The 9,008-nt window shown below is 39.8% G+C and overlaps 1 non-coding gene across 1 annotated transcript; it reads left to right on the top strand.

Annotated features, from left to right (window-relative positions):
• The first annotated feature begins 372 nt into the window (after positions 1-372).
• Positions 373-1,785, top strand: LOC106608548 (uncharacterized). The gene is made up of 3 exons (XR_014392864.1): positions 373-529; positions 1,463-1,574; positions 1,723-1,785. It is a non-coding gene; the product is annotated as an uncharacterized LOC106608548 (transcript).
• Positions 1,786-9,008: the final 7,223 nt, after the last annotated feature.

The following is a 9,008-nucleotide window of genomic DNA, read 5'->3' on the forward strand; positions in this document are numbered from 1 at the left end:
TGAACAGTGTGAATGCCTCTATCTGTTCAACGTCACAATTGTTTTTCCATAGTTGCAGAACAAATTATTTCCAGGAAACTGCTTTATAGCCCAAGAAGAGGGAGTAGGGGGTCAATAACATCAGACTTTGTTTCACACTGATGCTTAGTTTTTAGTTCATGCGTGCTACAAAGACCTGTGCAAGCCGTCCGCTGTGGTGGACTAACCACACGTGCATTTCCTGTGAACACACCGCTATCACTCAGGGTTTTTTTCTTCTCTACTTTTGAGATGATGTGGAAACTTTTGTCACCTACACACTCTGCCCCCCCCCCCCCCCCCCCCCCCCCACCAAAACCACACACCTCCCTCCCCTCCTCTGATCATAAAGGACAAAACACTCTGTCCTGAGTTTAGAACCCTTTACAGTTGCTGAGGTGTTAACACTGTTGGTCATCCTCTGCTCATCATCAACCAATCATGCGGTCTGCTCTGATCCTTCTGCTGTGTGTCCTGGGAGCAGCCCTGTGGTCCGCCGCATTGGCCAACAGTAAGTTATCCCTGCTTTGGAATCCATTCTTAACTACTATCAATCCTTCTCTTCAGAAAATTGTCTTAATATTGAGTGTGACGTTTACATTTGAGTCATTTGTCAGACGCTCTTATCCGGAGTGACTTACAGGAGTAATTAGGGTTAGGGATGTATGGAAGAGATATGGGGCTGTACTTATTAGGAGTGCTGATCTAGGATCAGTTCCCCCCTTGTTTATGCAATCTTATTCATTGTGATCTAAAAGGCAAAACTGCTCCTAGATCAGCACTCCTACTCTGAATTGTTGCATTATGAACTCAAAGGAAAGATTCCATGTTTAAGTTCTGACTTATAGACGGGTTGGTTGTTTAGCAACAGAATCGACATGTGCACAACAATGGAGTAAAACAGCTGGGGTCGGCTCAAGTTGTTGACATGTAAATTATATTTAATCTCCAATGTTCATTAAAAAATTTATTTTACAAATACATTGTTACACTTTTTGGTCAGCTTGCTAGCTAGATGATTTTCGCCATATTAGCAAAGACGTGACATCAGTCAAGAACAAGCTAAAAGTAGCTGAAACGAGCCACTTACGATTCCCCACATGGCAGCTTCTTGTCATTGTTGCGAGCCATCTGACCACCAGAATCCTAACACACAGCCTTTTGCCCCTTTGAAGTGCGGCCATCGTTTTTGTGACGTTGTCAGCTAACCCGTCTGAAGCACAGGAGGCTGCTGAGGGAAGGACGACTCATAACGACTGGAACGGAGAAAATGGAATGGTTTCAAACACCTGGAAGAAATGTGTTTGATGTACTGTATTACATACCATTCCGCTCCAGCCATTACCCCGAGTCCGTCCTCCCCAATGAAGGTGCCACCAACCTCCTGTGGTATATAGTGTGTCAGAAAAATGATAGAACAATTACAGATTGTTTCTTTATACAGATGCAAATGTTCCTGTAGAATGCTGTTTCAAGTATTACCCAAGAAAAATCCCCAGACATTCCGTCAGGGAATATGAAATGACCAGATCTGACTGCTCTAAGAGGGCAGTCATGTAAGTATAGTATTAAACATACACACACCACGATACACATACACCACACACACACATACACACACACACACACACACACACACACACACACACACACACACACACACACACAGGGATGTTTACTCGGATATTGTCTGCTCTCTTCCAGCTTGGTCACAAAAAAGAACTTCCGCTTCTGTGCCAATCCAGATGACCCTTCGATTGAGAAGATCATGAAGTCCATTGATGAGAGTAAATTCTAGTAACCACTTCCCAGGAAGAAGGCTAATGTCTAAACATGTCAACTCCTGCTCCTACTTCCTTTTCAGCTATGTGTAAAATAACTGTTTTTACATGTAGTGACAAAGTGTCAATTGATATGCTAGCAATCATGATAATTTAGTATATGTGTAACACGTGTATCAGATGTAATGATCATGTTATGAACATGAAATATATTTTATCACTCAACAAAAGGGTTTACCAAGGGAAACTTCCAAAAGGACTAATTTGAGTCAGAAAGGAGTTGGAGCACTCCACAAAAAAAGGCAGAGAGGAATTTCTTTTTTGGATGAGTACAGGTGACTGACGTTTCAATGTCAAGCTGACGTCTTCCTCAGAGTGACCTGACAATTTCACTTAACTCCTATTTGTAGCCTACTGAGACACATCAATGTAAAAATAAGGTCAAAATCAAGGTAAATGGATAATAGTAGCACTAAATAATAATTAGACAAATCTGGTGTCTTGTTGTTGACCAATAGGTCATATATAAAAATCAATGATCTACCTTGGGGGTATTTGAGTGTCTGTGAAAAGGGAGGCACAAAGACCCCAAAAATCAAGGCAGCTACATTAGAAAAACCCAAACCTTGAATCATGTTGTTTTCATTTTTACATTGTTGTGTCTCAGTAGGCGACTATGCTATAAATAGAGTTAAATGCAATGGTCAGGTCACTCTGAGGACGATGTCAGCTTGACGTCGAAACATCAGTCACCTGTACTCATCCTGAACAACGGATTAAAGTGAGCAAATAATAAATGAATTTCTGCCTTTTTTTGTTGAGTTCTCCAAATTTTTTCTGCCTCAAATTAGTCCTTTAGGCAGTTTATCTTGGTAAGCCTTTTTGTTGGAATTTTGTCATTGTCAAACATCCCTTCTCCCTTTATGTGTTTGCTGTAGCGCGGACGCCTTCCTGATCTCTCATCTATACTTCATCCCTTTTTTAGAAGCTGTCATTTTCTTCTCTCACAAACATTTATCATGTGTGAATAATACTGCATGTAGTGGCTGTCTTTTGTCTGGAACAATAAAATATACCACTTTTACAGGCTTGTTTTTTATACAGTCTGCTATGTTCAATTTGACGGACACAGGCGGCTAAGTTATATTCGTTCTCTTTTTGTTGTTTATATCCACCATAGTATGTCATCTGATGTATCTATGAAATCCTGTCATGTTTAGTTAGGTCATACCACACATATAAAGACAGTAAACCCACAATAGGCTTATTAGCTGGTTTGTGTTCTCAAGAATAGACCTTGGATCATTTGTTTCATTTTAGCTTAAAAGTAAATCAGCGAGATTAAAAGATGAGGCTTTATTTACTGGTTACAGGGGCCCTCAGCCTGCAACAGCTCAGACTAAGTCTACCTGATCTATTCTGTAAATTGTCTTGATATTTCCAAAATTGCTTGGGGGGGCAAATAAAACCACCCCCAGCTGGGAACATGACATACACAATAAAAACAATTTCATATTTTAAAATTAATTAAAAAAACATGTTTGATTCTTTTTCTTTCACTTTGAAAATGTGGGGCAGGTTGTGTATATCTGTAGTAAAACAATCTAATGTAATCACTTAGATTTTATTTTAAGGCAGAAAAATGTGACAACTGCAAGAGGCCTGTAGACTTTCACTAGGCTCTGTACAACTGACTGGCTGGCTGACTGACCGACTGACTCACTGTGCATAGCCCTACAAGTACCTAGTATGACACACTGTTGTAGGATCATCATTGAAACATTAGGGGGTGTCAGGTTTAGATGAACACTACTACAGACCTCTGACTCACTTCACTTTAGTGGTCGTATGAGCTGATCCGCCCATTAAACACCACACACAACTATATACCATCTGTCTCTCGGGAGAAGATCACTCACTATAAGGATCCAGACAAGCAACAGTTATCCATGAAGCTGTAGTCAGAGAGACTGTGGATGATGGGTTGTCTCATGGTCACTGGGGGTCTCCTTGTAATTCTACTGTTCCATCCTCCAGCAGCTCAGAGTAAGTTTATCATCTATGTTTAGTAAGTTTACCATCTATGTTTAGTATGTTAACCATCTATGTTTAGTAAGTTTACCATCTATGTTTAGTAAGTTTACCATCTATGTTTAGTATGTTTACCATCTATGTTTAGTAAGTTTACCATCTATGTTTAGTAAGTTTACCATCTATGTTTAGTATGTTACCATCTATGTTTAGTATGTTAACCATCTATGTTTAGTAGGTTTACCATCTATGTTTAGTAGGTGTCGTGTCTCGTTTCCTGGCCTGTGGAGTTGAAATTAGCCCTTTTCAACATGGAGGACAAGTCCTCCCGTTATTTGGAACTCAGTTGACTTTTCGTCATCGAGGCTTTTATTCAAGAGTGGAAAAGGGGTTGGTTCATCCTTTCCAACCAATGTCTATTCACTTGGGCGTGGCTACTGACTTAGTTAAACTTTACATGGAAGGACAATTCTCTAATTTTAAAAGTTAACATCACATTACATCATTTCACAAATAATTTCATCTTTACCGATTCATTTTATACAATAATTAGATGCAAGCCTCATAACTGAGGTACTTGTATAAACAGAGTTTGGGGAATGTGGCTGTATTGTCTAGCATGAGGTCACAAACATGAAACAAAACAGACCGGGTCGTAGCTGGCATCTTCACGACCGTTTACACATTCTCCAAAATAGGAATATTGTTCAATTCTCAAATTCTGGGATGTAGTAGAATTTGGCGGGAGAGTCCCTTTGTTCTACTGTGACCTTATCTCATATGGCATGGTCAGGGAGACAAAAGTCTCTGCAAGGAATTTACAATGTGGTTGTGAAGTTGTAAAACTCCCCCCCCCCCCACACCTAACAGGAGAGGGCGATTGTTCACATTTCTGCTAGCAAATTCACTGAAGGGCTAGCGTCATGACATAGGTTTACCTTCTATGTTTAGTAAGTTTACCATCTATGTTTAGTAAGTTTAACATCTATGTTTAGTAGGTTTACCATCTATGTTTAGTAAGTTTACCATCTATGTCTAGTAAGTTTACCATCTATGTTTACTATGTACAGTTGAAGTCGGAAGTTTACATACACTTAGGTTAGAGCCATTAAAACTCGTTTTTCAACCACTCCACAAATTTCTTGTTAATATACTATAGTTTTGGCAAGTTGGTTAGGACATCTACTTTGTGCATGACACAAGTAATTTTTCCAACAATTGTTTACAGACATATTATTTCACTTATCACAATTCCAGTGGGTCAGAAGTTTACATACTCTAAGTTGACTGTGCCTTTAAACAGCTTGAGAAAATTCCAGAAAATTATGTCATGGTTTTAGAAGCTTCTGATAGGCTAATTGACATCATATGAGTCAATTGGAGGTGTTCCTGTGGGTGTATTTCAAGGCCTACCTTAAAACTCAGTGACTTTTTGCTTGACATCATGGGAAAATCAAAATACATCAGCCAAGACCTCAGAAAAAAATTGTAGACCCCCACAAGTCTGGTTCATCCTTGGGAGCAATTTCCAAATGCCTGAAGGTACCACGTTCATCTGTACAAACACGTTCTGTCTCCTAGAGATGAACATACTTTGGTGAGAAAAGTGCAAATCAATCTCAGAACAACAGCAAAGGACCTTGTGAAGATGCTGGAGGAAACAGGTACAAAAGTATCTATATCCACAGTAAAACGAGTCCTATATCGACATAACCCGAAAGGCCGCTCAGCAAGGAAGAAGCCACTGCTCCAAAACCGCCATAAAAAAGCCAGACTACGGTTTGCAACTGCACATGGGGACAAAAATCGTAATTTTTGGTGAAATGTCCTCGTCTGATGAAACAAAAATAGAACTGTTTGGCCATAATGACCATCGTTATGTTTGGAGGAAAAAGGGGGAGGCTTGCAAGCCGAAGAACACCATCCCAACCGTGAAGTACGGGGTGGCAGCATCATGTTGTAGGGGTGCTTTGCTGCAAGAGGGACTGGTGCACTTCACAAAATAGATGCATCATGAGGGAGGAAAATGATGTGGATATATTGAAGCAACATCTCAAGACATCAGTCAGGAAGTTAAAGCTTGGTCGCAAATGGGTCTTCCAAATGGACAATGACCCCAAGCATACTTCCAAAGTTGTGGCAAAATGGCTTAAGGACAACACAGTCAAGGTATTGGAGTGGCCATCACAAAGCCCTGGCCTCAATCCTATAGAAAATTTGTAGGCAAAACTGAAAAAGCGTGTGCGAGCAAGGAGGTCTACAAACCTTACACCAGCTCTGTCAGGAGGAATGGGCCAACATTCACCCAACTTATTGTGGGAAGCTTGTGGAAGGCTATCCGAAGCGTTTGACCCAAGTTAAACAATTTAAAGGCAATGCTCCCAAATACTAATTGAGTGTATGTAAACTTCTGACCCACTGGGAATATGATGAAAGAAATAAAAGCTGAAATAAATCATTCTCTCTACTATTATTCTGACATTTCACATTCTTAAAATAAAGTGGTGATCCTAACTGACCTAAGACAGGGAATTTTTACTAGGATTAAATGTCAGGAATTGTGAAAAACAGAGTTTAAATGTATATGGCTAAGGTGCATGTAAACTTCTGACTTCAACTGTATGTTTAGTAAGTTTACTATGAATGTTTTGTAAGTTTACCATCTATATTTAGTAAGTTCACCATCTATGTTTATACGAATATGTCAGCTGTACCAGAGCTGAGAAAATGTTACAATTAAGTTGATAAAAAAAAGTAGTTTTTTGAAAGTGATGTTAATACCAGCTTTATTCATTACATTTCTAATGATGTTAAATTATATTATAGTGTGTCGCTTAATTTTGCAATAATTATTCAAATTTTTTGTAATACTGACTTTGTTGATTTCAATTAGATTTGTTGACTTTGTTGAAGTCACATGCTTAAAATGTATTCTCTCAATTATCAGCATATGAATATGTTGTGTATATTTGCAGTTATTGGTACATTATGTTCCTGTCATACTGTCATTACTACAGTGGAGAGCCCAGATACAGATGTGGAGGCCGTGAGGTTCGAAGAGTTTTGTCTGAAAATCTCTGATGATTGGCAGTGTACAACCGCTGAACCAGAGCCCAGACAAACAGTTACCAACAAGGAGGCAGCTGAGAGCACACAACTGGCAATGTCTTCACCGTCAGATGACAAGGAAGGTGGGTCACTCTAGCTTTGAAACTTAGAACAAGATATCTTCGTCCTTAGAGCACAAGACCTCATACCAATAGTATAGATTACAGGTTATACACATTCAATCCATCACATCCTACTTTAATAACAGCTTTTAGTCATGTATCTTGCAAACTCCACTCTTCCCTCAGAGTCAGAAATGTCTGTCAATTCCTCATCAGTTGCAGCTGAGGTCATGGGTAAGCTATTTTAGACTATAGGCCTATGTTAATCAGTTCATCATGCTGAATTGTGATACAGTTGTGAGTCAACAATAACGTAATTTGTAGTTGCATCACAAATAGAGATTTATCAATGACCAATTTACTGTGCATCAAAGCTGGGACTGAGAAACTGAAAAACAGCTTCTATCTCAAGGCCATCAGACTGTTAAACAGCCATCACTAACATAGAGAGGCTGCTGCCAACATAAAGACTCAAATCTCTGGCCACTTCATTGGACTTAATAAAGGTATCACTAGTCACTTTAAATAACGTCACTTTAATAATGTTTACATATCCTACATTACACCACTCATATGTATATACTGTATTCTTGTCACGAATCCCACCGAAGGTGGCTCCCCTGCCTGCTCGGGCGGCGCTCGGCGGTCGTCGTCACCGGCCTACTAGCCGCCGCTGATCCCTTTTTCCTTTTCGTTTGGTATGTCTTATTGTTTGCACCTGTTCCTCATTTGGGTCTTTTGATTTTGGTTATTTAAGCCTGGTTAGCCCGCCCAGGTTTGTGCGGGATTATTTAGCATCAGGTTGTGTTTTGTATTTGGATGTGCTGGCGATCTACTGCTGTTATATTTTATGCATGCTGTGCACCTGTTCTGGGCACGTTGCATTTTTCCACGCCGGTTGTGTTGGCGTCGATCGTGTTGTGTTTTATTAAATAAACACTAAGTTCCTTACCTCTGCTCTCTGCACCTGACTCCTACCACCACTCCTAGCAACTACTGACAATTCTATACCATCTACTGCATCTTGCCTATGTCGCACGGCCATCGCTCATCCATATATTTACATGTACATATTCTTATTCATCCCTTTACATTTGTGTGTATAAGGTAGTCGTTGTGAATTTCTTAGATTACTTGTTAGATATTACTCCACTGTCGGATCTAGAAGCACAAGCATTTTACTACACTCACATTAATATCTGCTAACCATGTGACCAATAAAATTTGATTTGATTTGACTTTGTCAAGGCTTCCCACCAGTCAGTGGCGAACTGGGTCCGGTAGAGAGGGAAGTGTGTCGCTGCAAGACAAGGGTCACTCCCTAGCTTTAAGACATCACAAGTCATCTTCATCCATAAATCACAAGCTAATACAGGTTAGAGAAGTCCATCACATCCTACTTTAATATCTTTTATCAGATATAAACTCCATTCTTCAACCGGCTGTCAGTTCTTCATCACTTGCGAACTTCATGGGTAAGCTACCTATTTTAGTATATGTTAGTCAGTTCAACAAGCTGAATGTATAAACTCTTAGAAAAACGGGTTCCAAAAGGGTTCTTCGGCTGGTCCCATAGGAGAATCCTTTTGGTTTCCATGTAGAACCCTCTGCGGAAAAGGGTCCTATATGGAACCCAAAAGGGTTCTACCTGGAACATAAAAAGTTTCTTCAAAGGGTTCTCCTACAGGGACAGTTGATTGTAGACAGTACCTTTTCTTTTAAGAGTGTAGTTGTGATACTTTCCCACTCTTTATTCTCTCTCTCTTGCTCTCTCTTCTACCTCTCTGTTGTCTTTGTTTCTAATTTAAGTGTCATCTCTTAATAACCTGTTTGGGATAGGGGACAGTATTTTCACGTCCGGATGAAAAGTGTGCCCAAAGTAAGCTGCCTGCTACTCAGGCCCAGAAGCTAGGATATGCATATTATTAGTAGATTTGGATAGAAAACACTCTGACGTTTCTAAAACTGTTTGAATGATGTCTGTGAGTATAACAGAACTTATTTGGCA

Source organism: Salmo salar, chromosome 07 (assembly GCF_965601325.2).
Source record: "Salmo salar chromosome 07, fSalSal1, whole genome shotgun sequence".
Taxonomy (NCBI): domain Eukaryota; kingdom Metazoa; phylum Chordata; class Actinopteri; order Salmoniformes; family Salmonidae; genus Salmo; species Salmo salar.